The sequence below is a fragment of the Pleurodeles waltl genome, chromosome 1_2 (genome assembly GCF_031143425.1).
Source record: "Pleurodeles waltl isolate 20211129_DDA chromosome 1_2, aPleWal1.hap1.20221129, whole genome shotgun sequence".
NCBI classification, from domain to species: Eukaryota; Metazoa; Chordata; class Amphibia; order Caudata; family Salamandridae; genus Pleurodeles; species Pleurodeles waltl.
Window position 1 is genome coordinate 165,653,973 of NC_090437.1, and position 14,529 is coordinate 165,668,501.

General features: G+C 46.8%; 1 protein-coding gene and 1 long non-coding RNA gene across 5 annotated transcripts in view; one reads left to right on the forward strand and one right to left on the reverse strand.

Annotated features, from left to right (window-relative positions):
* The window catches only part of LOC138298597 (uncharacterized), a 162,283-nt gene that overhangs the window by 128,453 nt on the left and 19,301 nt on the right, over positions 1–14,529 (forward strand). Inside the window, exon 2 of the long non-coding RNA XR_011204707.1 lies at positions 6,527–6,609. This is a non-coding gene — a long non-coding RNA (uncharacterized lncRNA). The remainder of the gene's footprint in view (positions 1–6,526; positions 6,610–14,529) is intronic.
* The window catches only part of LOC138298551 (zinc finger protein 300-like), a 236,587-nt gene that overhangs the window by 69,091 nt on the left and 152,967 nt on the right, over positions 1–14,529 (reverse strand). The window lies entirely within an intron of this gene.

The window sequence follows — 14,529 nt, forward strand, 5'->3', positions numbered from 1 at the left end:
CAGGGCCTGATATAAAATTTGGCGGATGCGGTTTTTCTGTCTCAAACGTGACAGATATCCCATCCGCCATATTACGATTCCATTCTATCCTATGGACATTGTAATATGGCGGACAGGATATCCGTCATGTTTGTGACAGAGTAACCAATCGGCTAAACTCTAAATCAGGCCCTCAGTCAGAAACAAAAGAAAGTGGAGCACAAAAACCTTTCCTTGAAGGAGCTCCTGGTTCCCAGTCCAAAATATAATCACATTTTAACTTCTATGCTATGTACAAAAACTTTGGGCGAATTTCTACTTAAAAAAAATATATATATTATCTTAAAGGTTTCATATTATATAAAGTTTTCTTTATTTCATCACAATTCAAATCTAAAAGCAGGAAACAGCAAGCTAAAAGGTGTTTTACAACTATAAACAGTAGATTTGTGCTTCCTTGGGCCTAAATATTACTATTATCAATTATTTAAAACATGAACACATGGGGGAGTGTTTGGCCTGGAAGGCAGCAACGCCTGGAGACGCATTTAAGCATCGCTGTGTTCCTGCTGCGCGGGGAGTGTTTGGCGACCGGGGGAAGCCTGAACTGCACATACCAGGAAACACCTCGGCAGGAGGTGGGCCTGGAAGGCAGCAATGCCCGGAGCAGTGCTGTGTTCTCGATATGCAGGACGGGCCCGGACGAAGACCAGGCCACGAAAGGGCCCGTCTGTGCCTGTCCATGGCCGGATGAGGCTGGGCTATCCCTCTTGGCTGTGTCATTTTGGTTTGCTGACTACAAAGAGGTATCCATGCTCCTGCCCCAAGCCGCTTGTTGCTGTTGCCTGCAAGTCTATTTTTTAGGTTAACAGCATGCTGAAGGCCCATACTTGTAAACACAAGGCTGCTCTTAGTGCCACGCCTGGCTATCGTAGAACTAGTACGGATTTTCTGTCGTAGTCATTTGACATTATTAACAAAGAGATTGAGCTGGCTCAGAGTCGGGTTTCAGTTGCCTCACAGAGCTCTCCGCTCTCAAGAGCTTCGGAGGATCTACCACCTAGTTCAGAAGTTACTGTGTCTATTTTACAATCCGAAGGGACACCAGATTCCCTTCAAGCAGATGCTGATCCTTTGGGGGTTAATGAGGGGAATTTTGTGGCCCCGTAGGTCCCTGTTCCTTTGGAGCTGGAAGTTGTTATTGTTGCCCCTTATCCTAGGGCCGGATGATGATCTGCTGGGGGAGGGGGAGAGGGATTCTGTTATGTCTTTGAAACGTCAAAGTGTTAACTCTACTCAGTCTGCTAGGCGGAAGGCGCCACCAAAGGGAGATGAGTCAGCACCCGTGTCTGTCCAGGGCTCTCTGACCAGTTGAAAGACATGATAAATATGGCCTCGGACCTAAAATTTAACCATTAGTTAAGTATTTGGGACTGATTGAATCAGAACTTAAAAAGGCTGGTGAACTGAGGCGTGAGCGCTTGAAAGCCTGTGGTTTCTCTTCCTCTGGCTCTCTGATAGTGACTAGATCTTTGAACTCAGAGCAGAGGGTAGTTATAAGGCCCAGGCAATTTGTCAGAATAGCGCTGTACACCAGACCGCTGGGTGTTCTCAACTGGAAGGGGAGAGCAGGGCTCTCAGTGCAATTAATAGATCTAATGAGGGCTCATGCCAGAAAATACTCAACAATCCCTCTATTCCCGTATCTGAGGGATCGAAAATAGCCCCTGTAAGCAGGAAGGGGGGTTCGGGAATACAACCACAAGGCTTGGAAAACTGGTGTTGGACCCCATATCCCACCTGAGTGCACCACTTATATTACTGTACTTGAAAATGTTCCATCTCTCCCTGTGGCAAAGCAGAAGTCGCATGCTTCTCTTCTAAATAAAGTTTCTTATTGGATGCTGGAGCACTCTTGCTAGACTCATGATTTCAGCAAGGAAATTATTTCCACTCGCAGGGTCTCCTGGGTGGGCCCTACACAGGAAGCTTTGCAGGGTGACTGTATCATTGTGAATTTTAAGGTCTGTTCTAAGCATGCTAAATAATTTAGTTGGGATCTACAAACAGGATGCCAAAGTAATAGTGGCTTCAATACTTCTTTTGAGCTATGTATTGCACTTAATCTGGTAACCGGGTAAGAGGATGAGCACTTAGGGGTTCCAAGTGTAGCAGATATTATGCAGTCATTATTCTAACCCTGCCTTGCAAGTAGCTTCTTTGGTGGTTGCGTATAGCTTGTGCGCCTGTAATGGGAGTACTCGTTCAGACTCAGAGAGTTCACCTTTAAAAGAGGCTGCCAGAAGAGTGTTATTCACTATGTGTTGGTGGATGTTTGACTGTGGCTGGACCTTAGTGACATGAAGGTGATGAATACTACTTTTAGTGATCACAATTCCATGATTACCTCCTTTAGGGGGGAACAATTTTATAGGACAGGTTGTTTGGATCTTGTTGCATTACCTGAACTCATTATGGCTAATAACTGTCACAGAGTAACGTGGCCTAGAGTCATAGCGAACCAGGAACTGCAAGCAGAGACTCTGTCCCATTACGTCAGGATTTGAGGGATCTTCTATGGATCCTGACTCTATGTTATGTACCAACACGATTTTTTTGATAAACTTAAGGCTATCTCTTTAGAGCGATTGTAAGGGTAGACATAGATCAGCAAGGAAAGCCCCAAAGTGGTTTATTCAGGATTGCAAGCGAGCTAAACTATTGTTAAGAAAAGCTGTGAGGGAGTGCAAATGGGAAGAAATCATATGTACTCGCCTCAAGTATAAAACTAAACTTAAAGCAGCGAACAAAAAATTGGATGAGGACAAATGGCAAGAATTGTTGCAATCCCTTAAAGAGAAAGATAACTGCACTGCACTGGTCACGATTGGGTCCAGAGGTCATGGAAATTCAAGGTGCTTTTACATCTCACCAGAAAAGTGGAGGATCATTTTCACGTTTTATATTCTGAGAGCCGTACTCATGAGAACTCCCTAGCTCAGCAGCAGGAAGAGTTGGATATTAGCAATGCAATTTCAGCTTGTGGTTCATGTGAATCACATTTTAATCAGCCTGGAGGACACCTTTTCTGCAATAGACAGTTTAAAACCTCTAAAAGCCCCTTACATGGATTATATAGTGGGAGATTAATATACGTTGGAACCCCAGTAGTTATGGGCATGTTATGTAAATAATGTCAAATGTGATAGGTAGAGGGGACAAAATGTCAGATGCTTGGAAAGGGGCTGAAATCATTCCAGTGTTCAAAAAAGGGTATGTGGGTTATCCTGCCAATCATTACCTTATTAGCTTACTGGACAACCTTCAAAAAATGTTTGTGAGGCAAGCACTAGGTAGATTACTAGATGGGTATCCAGTGAGGATAAACTTTTGCCCCTCCAGGCGAGGTTTCAGGCAAAAATGAGTACCATTGACCAGGTGTTTAGGTTCTTGTTCTTATACTGGAAGAAGATTTTTTTGTGTCAACAGAGCTATAAATTTAGCATTTGCTGATTTTCGAACTGCTTTTGACCTGATTCCCTGTGACAACATGTGGAGGGTAATGAGGAACATGTGTGTCCCTAGTGAATATTTTGGTTAGATTACACCAAGGGAACTATGCCCAGGTACCGGGGGGGTGAGCACGGGGAACTGATACCCAGAATTTCCATCTGTCTTGGAGTACGCCGAGGTTGAATACTCACCCCTACTTTATTTCCACTTCATATAAATGATGTAACCGAGACCCTGAGGCAGTGTATTAATGTTTTGTCCTCTCTGAATGGGGAAACAAATCCTGACTCTTTTCTTTGCGGATTATTTATTGTTAATTTCTAAATCACCTATGGGTCTTCAAAATGTATTGACTAAGTTTATGGTATTTTGCGAAGAAATGGGCCTTGAGATAAATTGCTCAAAAACTGAACATATGGTCCTTGGCAAGGACTCCTCTAGACCTAATTGAGTTAAAGTGGGTAACGAAAAATTTGACAGGGTGTCGTGTTTTGACAATCTAGGAATTACCCTGTCGGGCAAGTTCATGTGGGATCCCCAAACCGTAAAAAGTTCCCTTACGCTATCACATAGGTCTAATACAGTTTTGCGTTTTTTTCCAGAGCAACCTTCACTCAATCAATCTCACCTGCTTTCGAGGCCTATTGTGCCAAAGCCTTGACCGATGCCACCTACGACGCTGAAATTTGGGGGTACACCAACATAGGTTATCAGTGTCTGAAAATAGTTTCATTTGCGCTCTAGTGGACGTTCCTGCCAGCACACCGCTTATTCCTTTGCACTACGATTTAGGCATTAATGGGGTATCAGATCTTGTCCAGTTGAAACCCCTTGTTTATTGGGTTCACATTTGGTATACTCCTGAATCGGTTGTGTATAGAGATTGCCTAAGCGATCTAATAAGATTTTATTGTGCTCTAAAAGTACCCTGACTGAGGTTTATACATATCTGATGCAAGAGACTGAAGCTAGATGTATTCTGGGAGAATCCTGAGTGGATCTGTAAGGCGGACAGACAAGCTGTAAAGTCGGCGCACTGGTGTTATCCCTTGGAGCATCAACATTCCAGGGTTAATCTGGGCCATTTAACAGAAAGGTTTCTCGAGGTCAAATTATCACCGATATTTGAGTATTACCTGGATACTGTAACTCCTCTGTTGGCTAAAAGCCTTTATTTGTGGTTTAGATATGGTTGCCTGCCACCGAAAACCTCCCGTAGTTTATGGTATGATGGATGAGTACATACTGTATGCCATGTATGCGAATTGGCTCCTGAGTCAATGAACCAAATAATTTTGTTTGCCCAGGCTATCAAGAAATAAGACATCAATGGCTCAGACCTACCTGTCTATCTTTATGGGTCGTGGATTATCAAGTGGCGATGCGCTTATTTAGAATAAATACAGCAGAGCCTATCGTGTATTCAGTGAGTCGCTTTCTTCATAGTGTTTAGCACAAACGAGCCAAGTTCCTAGTAAAAAAGGAATATGAATAATAAAAGTTCCAGGCCAATAACTGACTCTTAAAGGGAGGTATATGAATTAGAAATCTGTTTGGTGAGTAGTGGTTTAATGGAATAGGGATACTTTTAGCTCTAAATGACTCATTAGGAATCTCTGGTTTTACTTGATTTTATTTATTTAATTTTTGGTCGCACTGATAAAATAATCCTGCTGGGCAAGAATTTGGGTATGAGGGTGCTAAGGAATATGTGATTAGATATTATTTTTGTAAACAATTTTGTATTAATTTGACGGGTGATGGCAACGTGGAGAGTCAAGAAAAAACTGTGTTTTCTTAGGGAAACAAGCCTGTGGTGATTTATTTAAAGTGCAATATGTTTATCCCTTGTTTTAACCGGTTCTGTGCCTTGGACGAGATGATCTCGTCCAAGGCTACAGTTCCCCTGTGCCTTGGACGAGATCATCTCATCCTAGGCACAGGGGAACTTGGGGGCTCGCTAGCGCGCCCCCCGTGCACCCCCCCCCCCCAGGCGGGGATGGAAGGGGAAGACCTTCCCCTTCCACCCCCGCCCCGCACCCCCCACGGCAATCCGATGACGTCAGCGCGCGCACAGCGCGCTGACGTCATCTAGTGTTGCCGGGCGCGCTGGAAGCCATTTGCTTCCAGCGCGTCTTCGGAGGAGGACCTGTTAGGTGAGTCCTCTCTGTTTTTGGGGGGCGGGGGGTTGAGAAAACAGACACGGTGGGAAAGGAAAGGGTTTTTCCTTTCCCCCTGTGTCTGTTTTCACAAGATTCCTGTTCCACGATCGCGGGCAGGTTATTTGTATTTCGCCCTCCCCCCTGGGGGCAGATCTGCAGTTTTTTCTGCGGATCTGCCCCCGGGGGGTGTGAAAACCACTAGACACCAAGGATATGTTTGTTTATGTGTGTTTTTGGGGGCGACCCCTTGGGCAAGATTTTTGGACTGATCTGCCCCCAGGGGGGGGGGCGAAAACCACTAGACACCAGGGATTTTGTTTTTATTGTTTATTTTGGGGGCAACCCCTTGGGCAAGGGTCGCTCCCCTGGGGAGCTTTTTTTTTTTCTGTTTCGGCCCCCCCCCCGATGGCAGACCAGCCATTTTTTGGACGATCTGGCCCGGGGGGTGGAAGCACACTAGGGGCCAGGGATTGTGTTTGGTGTGTGTTTGGGGGCACCCCTTGGGCAACGGTCGCCCCCCTAAGGTGGGGAAAATTTGTATTGCCCATCTCTGCCCGTAATTTTGTAGGCCCATCTGCCCCCAAGGAGGGCAGAGACCACCAATACGGCAGGGATTTTTTTGTTTTGTGTTGTGCTTGGGGTGCCCCCTTTGGGAAGGGTCGCCCCCTGAAAGGGGGCACAGAGGTGTTGCCCATTTCTGCCCCCCTTGGGGTCAGATTGGCCCATTTTTTTACGCCCATCTACCCCCGAGGGGGGCAGGATCCACTTAGGTACCAGGGACAACTTCTAAGTTCTTGGTGGTGGGGTGTTTGTCAACTGGCAAAGTATTTGTATTTGTGATTATAACAATTTATTTCTTCTTTTTCTTCTAGTTCAACGCTTTTGCTTCCTTTGCTGTGGATCTTTGCGGTTTTGGCAGTAGTTGTCCTGTGGTTTGCATAGTTGCATGTTTTAGGTAAGTGAAAGCAATTTACTCCAAAGGAGTATTGTTGACATGTTTGTAGGTGGTGTACTAAATGCAGTATTGTGTGTTTGACATTGTCCTTAGATTTGAGCACAGTGATGTTTGTGTTGTCATATGTCTAAATTGCTTTTTTCTTTTTAGTGGGATATCACTGGTGATTGCTGTCTGTGCAGAGTAGTTGCTTGGTGAGTAGCTATTTCAGGCAACTGAGTGGTATAGTTTTTTGTAGTACATAACTCTTTGTGATAAAGCTACACTTTGTTTATTACTTATTTTAGTGCTAGTTGTTGTTGGCAATCCATTTGTTGTTAGGATCATGGCTAGCCGCAAAGTGACCGCTCAGCAGGTTGTTCGCATGCTCTTTGAGTCGTCTTCAGACCATGATTACGACACTGACTCTGCATCTGAGGCAGAGGAGGAAGCAGGAGATTCTGGAAGTGAGTTTTCTGTCCGAGAGTATTCTTCTGATGAGGAAGCTACTCTCAGTGCAGATGAAGGGCCTGTGTTAGAGGAGGACATTGATGTGCCAAGAGTGCAGCAGCCTGGGGCTGCAGGGTTTCCCATTGGAAGACCTGACACCTGGATTGCCCCAAACATGGAGCAGCCACAGTTACCTGGATTTACTGGTCTCCCAGGGTGTAGAGTTAATACGGAAAACTTTCTGCCTGTCCATTTCTTTCACTTGTTTATGGACGATGTATTTTTGGAAGAGATTGTGGAGCAGACAAATGTGTATGCAGAGCAATATTTGCGGGACAACGCTGCCAGACTTAAGCCTCAGTCTAGAGCTACTCATTGGGTTCCCACATATCTGGAAGAGATGAAAAGGTTTTTAGGTTTGTCTTTATTGATGGGGTTGATCAGGAAGCCGTCACTGGCTTCTTATTGGTCTACTAGTCCCTTGATGGCAACTGCTATATTTCCTGCAACTATGACACGTAATTGGTATTTGCTTCTTCTTTGTATGCTGCATTTTGTAGACAATGCTTTAGCCTTGCCACGAGATCACCCTGATTGTGACCGCCTTTTTAAGATTAGGCCTGTCCTTGATCATTTTGTGGATCGGTTTTCAGAGGTCTATGTCCCAGGCAAAGAGATAAGTGTGGACGAGTCTTTGGTCCTTTTCAAGGGGCGTTTAGTTTTTAAGCAGTACATTCTTAGTAAGAGGGCACGGTATGGGATTAAATTGTATCTGCTGTCAGAAAGCAGTACAGGATATGTGTATAATTTCCGGGTCTACACTGGTAGGGATTCCAGTATTGACCCTCCTGGTTGTCCGGCAAATTTTGGAGTTAGCGAAAAAATTGTGTGGGAACTTGCTAGACGGCTGTTTAACAAAGGTCACCATTTGTATGTAGATAATTTCTACACTGGAGTGCAGTTGTTCAAGGAGTTGTTTAGGGTGGACACTGTTGCTTGTGGCACAATCCGTTCTAACCGGAAAGGCTATCCAAGGGAGCTTGTCTGTAAAAAACTTGAGAGGGGACAGTGCAGTGCCTTGCGGAATAATGAGCTGCTAGCTCTGAAATTTTCAGACAGGAGGGATGTGTACATGCTATCGACCATCCATGATGAGAGTACTTCCCCTGTGGCTGTTTGGGGTCAGGTTGCGGAAGTGCGCAAACCTGCGTGCATTTTGGACTACAATAGGCACATGGGTGGTGTTGATAAAGTAGATCAGAGGTTAGAACCTTACACTGCTCTTCGTAAGTCATATGTGTGGTATAAAAAGTTGGCCCTACATTTATTTCATTTGGCAACTTTTAATGCCTTTATTGTATACAAGGATTGTTCACCCGAGTCAAGGATGACATTTGTTAAATTTCAGGAGTCGGTGATAGAAAGCCTTATTGTGGTGGAACCGGCAAGAGTTCCTAGAGTAGAAGTGGTGGAGGATGTGGCTAGATTGAAAGATCGTCACTTTCTAGATCACATTCCTCCCACTCCCAAAAAAGACATGCCCACAAAGAAATGTAGAGTATGTGCCCGGATATCAATCCGGAGGGAGAGCCGGATGTACTGCCCCGAATGCCCTTCAAAGCCTGGGCTGTGTGTGCCCAGCTGTTTTAGAAGTTACCACACAAGGAAAAACTTTTGGGAAATACCGTGAGCGTAAGCTGTCTGTTTTATATTTTCATATGTTTCACGGTTGGCATCTGTTGTGTATTTAGTTAGAGCTTTTATGTTTGTAGTTTTGTGCTTATTTTATAATTGGTAGTTTCTTTGTTGTTTATAAATCAAAAAAAGTGATTGCGGTGTGCGTGGGGTGGCGCCTGGCTGGCGGTGTGCGTGGGGTGGCGCTTGGCTGGCGGTGTGCGTGGGGTGGCGCATGGCTGGCGGTGTGCTTGGGGTGGCGCTTGGCTGGCGGTGTGCTTGGGGTGGCGCTTGGCTGGCGGTGTGCGTGGGGTGGCGCTTGGCTGGCGGTGTGCGTGGGGTGGTGCTTGGCTGGCAGTGTGCGTGGGGTGGCGCTTGCCTGGCGGTGTGCGTGGGGTGGCGCTTGGCTGGCGGTGTGTGTGGGGTGGCGCTTGGCTGGCGTTGTGTGTGGGGTGGCGCTTGGCTGGCGGTGTGCGTGGGGTGGCGCTTGGCTGGCGGTGCCAGCCAAACGGCAGTCCACACTCCCATCAGCTGGTGTGATTCTTGTATCAGGCATGTGGGCGTATGTAAGTGATGGGCCCTTGAGTGGCGCGGTCTGTCGATGTGAGTGTTGTAATGTGCTGGGCCCGTGGCTGGCGGTGTGAATGGTCTTGTGTGTGTCATGTATGAAAGGTGTGTGAATGGACTGTAAAGCGGTTGGTGCCTTGTCGCGGCTTTACAGCTCACGAGCTGTGAGTCATTGGTTCACTTTTTTGCCTTTCACTTATTAGCAGTGCATTTCATTTTTGTGAAATCTCTTGTTAATAAAATTTGATCCACTGAACCATCACTCACCCTCGTGCCAAATCCAACCAGTATGTGTTGTAAAAAATGACAAAACCTGCTCCGCTGTAATCAGGCGTCGCAGCACACCTGTGACACGCTAGGTGCCTCGGGTGGGACCCCGATGATGAAGCATGCCACCAACTTGGTTGGTGGGTGAGGGGTCTTCTTCACATAACCTAAGTGTGTTTCTTTTAACAATTTTAGTGTTTGGCACATCACGGATGTATGTGCACACATCAAAGTGATATATTCCAAAAATACCTGTGTTTGGGGGGGAGGGCCCACCTATGTTTTTGGTCCTGGGTGCGGCCTTCATGTAGGGAAACCTACAAAACCCAGAAACTTTTTAAAACTAGGCACCCCAATGAGTCCAGGGAGGTGTGGCTTGCGTGGCTCCCGTTACATTTTCTTACCCAGACTCCTCTGTAAACCTCAAAATTTGCATAAAAAAGCATATTTTCCTGATTTTTCTTAGTAGGATCACCGCTCCAGCACAAAATTCCTACTCACCCAGTTTCCCCTCAGTCTCCCAAGTAAAATGACACATCACTTATGTGGGTCCCCAAAGCAGAGTCCGTCTCAAGATGTATAAAAGAATATGCCCTTATAAACTTGCTGTGCTATCCCTTCAGGTTTTGGGCCTTATTCTGTTGCAGGCAACTGGCCCACCCACACAAGTGAGGTATCATTTTTATCGGGAGACTTGGGGGAACGCTGTGTGGAAGGAAATTTGTGGCTCCTCTCAGATTCCAGAACTTTCTCCCACAGAAATGTGAGGAACATGTGTTTTTTTAGCCACATTTTGAGGTTTGCAAAGGATTCTGGGTAACAGAACCTGGTCCGAGCCACGCAAGTCACCCCTCCTTGGAATCCCCTAGGTCTCTAGTTTTCAGAAATGCACAGGTTTGGTAGGTTACCCTAGGTGCCGGCTGAGCTACAGGCCAAAATCCACAGGTAGGCAATGTTTTCTTTAAAAAAATGGGATGTGTCCACGTTGCGTTTTGGGGCGTTTCCTGTCGCGGGCGCTAGGCCTACCCACGCAAGTGAGGTATCATTTTTATCGGGAGACTTGGGGGAACGCTGGGTGGAAGGAAATTTGTGGCTCCTCTCAGATGCCAGAACTTTCTGCCAGAGAAATGTGAGGAACATGTGTTTTTTTAGCCAAATTTTGAGGTTTGCAAAGGATTCTGGGTAACAGAACCTGGTCCGAGCCCCGCAAGTCACCCCATCTTGGATTCCCCTAGGTCTCTAGTTTTCAGAAATGCACAGGTTTGGTAGGTTTCCCTAGGTGCCGGCTGAGCTAGAGGCCAAAATCTACAGGTAGGCACTTCGCAAAAAACACCTCTGTTTTCTTCCAAAATGTTGGATGTGTCCACGTTGCGCTTTGGGGTGTTTCCTGTCGCGGGCGCTAGGCCTACCCACGCAAGTGAGGTATCATTTTTATCGGGAGACTTGGGGGAACGCTGGGTGGAAGGAAATTTGTGGCTCCTCTCAGATTCCAGAACTTTCTGCCACAGAAATGTGAGGAACATGTGTTTTTTTAGCCAAATTTTGAGGTTTGCAAAGGATTCTGGGTAACAGAACCTAGTCCGAGCCCCGCAAGTCACCCCTCCTTGGATTCCCCTAGGTCTCTAGTTTTCAGAAATGCACAGGTTTGGTAGGTTTCCCCAGGTGCCGGCTGAGCTAGAGGCCAAAATCTACAGGTAGGCACTTCGCAAAAAACACCTCTGTTTTCTTCCAAAATTTTGGATGCTCCACGTTGCGCTTTGGGGTATTTCCTGTCGCGGGCGCTAGGCCTACCCACGCAAGTGAGGTATCATTTTTATCGGGAGACTTGGGGGAACGCTGGGTGGAAGGAAATTTGTGGCTCCTCTCAGATTCCAGGACTTTCTGCCACAGAAATGTGAGGAACATGTGTTTTTTTAGCCAAATTTTGAGGTTTGCAAAGGATTCTGGGTAACAGAACCTGGTCCGAGCCCCGCAAGTCACCCCTCCTTGGATTCCCCTAGGTCTCTATTTTTCAGAAATGCACAGGTTTGGTAGGTTTCCCTAGGTGCCGGCTGAGCTAGAGGCCAAAATCTACAGGTAGGCACTTCGCAAAAAACACCTCTGTTTTCTTCCAAAATTTTGGATGTGTCCACGTTGCGCTTTGGGGTGTTTCCTGTCGCGGGCGCTAGGCCTACCCACGCAAGTGAGGTATCATTTTTATCGGGAGACTTGGGGGAACGCTGGGTAGAAGGAAATTTGTGGCTCCTCTCAGATTCCAGAACTTTCTGCCACAGAAATGTGAGGAACATGTGTTTTTTATCCACATATTGAGGTTTGCAAAGGATTCTGGGTAACAGAACCTGGTCCGAGCCCCGCAAGTCACCCCTCCTTGGATTCCCCTAGGTCTCTAGTTTTCAGAAATACACAGGTTTGGTAGGTTTCCCTAGGTGCCGGCTGAGCTAGAGGCCAAAATCTACAGGTAGGCACTTCGCAAAAAACACCTCTGTTCTCTTCCAAAATTTTGGATGTGTCCACGTTGCGCTTTGGGGTGTTTCCTGTCACGGGCGCTAGGCCTACCCACGCAAGTGAGGTATCATTTTTATCGGGAGACTTGGGGGAACGCTGGGTAGAAGGAAATTTGTGGCTCCTCTCAGATTCCAGAACTTTCTGCCACAGAAATGTGAGGAACATGTGTTTTTTTAGCCAAATTTTGAGGTTTGCAAAGGATTCTGGGTAACAGAACCTGGTCCGAGCCCCGCAAGTCACCCCTCCTTGGATTCCCCTAGGTCTCTAGTTTTCAGAAATGCACAGGTTTGGTAGGTTTCCCTAGGTGCCGGCTGAGCTAGAGGCCAAAATCTACAGGTAGGCACTTCGCAAAAAACACCTCTGTTTTCTTCCAAAATTTTGGATGTGTCCACGTTGCGCTTTGGGGTGTTTCCTGTCGCGGGCGCTAGGCCTACCCACGCAAGTGAGGTATCATTTCTATCAGGAGACTTGGGGGAACGCTGGGTAGAAGGAAATGTGTGGCTCCTCTCAGATTCCAGAACTTTCTGCCACAGAAATGTGAGGAACATGTGTTTTTTTAGCCAAATTTTGAGGTTTGCAAAGGATTCTGGGTAACAGAACCTGGTCCGAGCCCCGCAAGTCACCCCTCCTTGGATTCCCCTAGGTCTCTATTTTTCAGAAATGCACAGGTTTGGTAGGTTTCCCTAGGTGCCGGCTGAGCTAGAGGCCAAAATCTACAGGTAGGCACTTCGCAAAAAACACCTCTGTTTTCTTCCAAAATTTTGGATGTGTCCACGTTGCGCTTTGGGGTGTTTCCTGTCGCGGGCGCTAGGCCTACCCACGCAAGTGAGGTATCATTTTTATCGGGAGACTTGGGGGAACGCTGGGTAGAAGGACATTTGTGGCTCCTCTCAGATTCCAGAACTTTCTGCCACAGAAATGTGAGGAACATGTGTTTTTTAGCCACATATTGAGGTTTGCAAAGGATTCTGGGTAACAGAACCTGGTCCGAGCCCCGCAAGTCACCCCTCCTTGGATTCCCCTAGGTCTCTAGTTTTCAGAAATGCACAGGTTTGGTAGGTTTCCCTAGGTGCCGGCTGAGCTAGAGGCCAAAATCTACAGGTAGGCACTTCGCAAAAAACACCTCTGTTCTCTTCCAAAATTTTGGATGTGTCCACGTTGCGCTTTGGGGTGTTTCCTGTCGCGGGCGCTAGGCCTACCCACGCAAGTGAGGTATCATTTTTATCGGGAGACTTGGGGGAACGCTGGGTAGAAGGAAATTTGTGGCTCCTCTCAGATTCCAGAACTTTCTGCCACAGAAATGTGAGGAACATGTGTTTTTTTAGCCAAATTTTGAGGTTTGCAAAGGATTCTGGGTAACAGAACCTGGTCCGAGCCCCGCAAGTCACCCCTCCTTGGATTCCCCTAGGTCTCTAGTTTTCAGAAATGCACAGGTTTGGTAGGTTTCCCTAGGTGCCGGCTGAGCTAGAGGCCAAAATCTACAGGGAGGCACTTCGCAAAAAACACCTCTGTTTTCTTCCAAAATTTTGGATGTGTCCACGTTGCGCTTTGGGGTGTTTCCTGTCGCGGGCGCTAGGCATACCCACGCAAGTGAGGTATCATTTCTATCGGGAGACTTGGGGGAACGCTGGGTAGAAGGAAATTTGTGGCTCCTCTCAGATTCCAGAACTTTCTGCCACAGAAATGTGAGGAACATGTGTTTTTTTAGCCAAATTTTGAGGTTTGCAAAGGATTCTGGGTAACAGAACCTGGTCCGAGCCCCGCAAGTCACCCCTCCTTGGATTCCCCTAGGTCTCTAGTTTTCAGAAATGCACAGGTTTGGTAGGTTTCACTAGGTGCCGGCTGAGCTAGAGGCCAAAATCTACAGGTAGGCACTTCACAAAAAACACCTCTGTTTTCTTCCAAAATTTTGGATGTGTCCACGTTGCACTTTGGGGTGTTTCCTGTCGCGATCGCTAGGCCTACCCACGCAAGTGAGGTATCATTTTTATCGGGAGACTTGGGGGAACGCTGGGTAGAGGGAAATTTGTGGCTCCTCTCAGATTCCAGAACTTTCTGCCACAGAAATGTGAGGAACATGTGTTTATTTAGCCAAATTTTGAGGTTTGCAAAGGATTCTGGGTAACAGAACCTGGTCCGAGCCCTGCAAGTCACCGCTCCTTGGATTCCCCTAGGTCTCTAGTTTTCAGAAATGCACAGGTTCGGTAGGTTTCCCTAGGTGCCGGCTGAGCTAGCGGCCAAAATCTACAGGTAGGCACTTCGCAAAAAACACCTCTGTTTTCTTCCAAAATATTGGATGTGTCCTTCTCTTCCAAAATTTTGGATGTGTCCACGTTGCGCTTTGGGGTGTTTCTTGTCGCGGGCGCTAGGCCTACCCACGCAAGTGAGGTATCATTTTTATCGGGAGACTTGGGGGAACGCTGGGTAGAAGGAAATTTGTGGCTCCTCTCAGATTCCAGAACTTTCTGCCACAGAAAT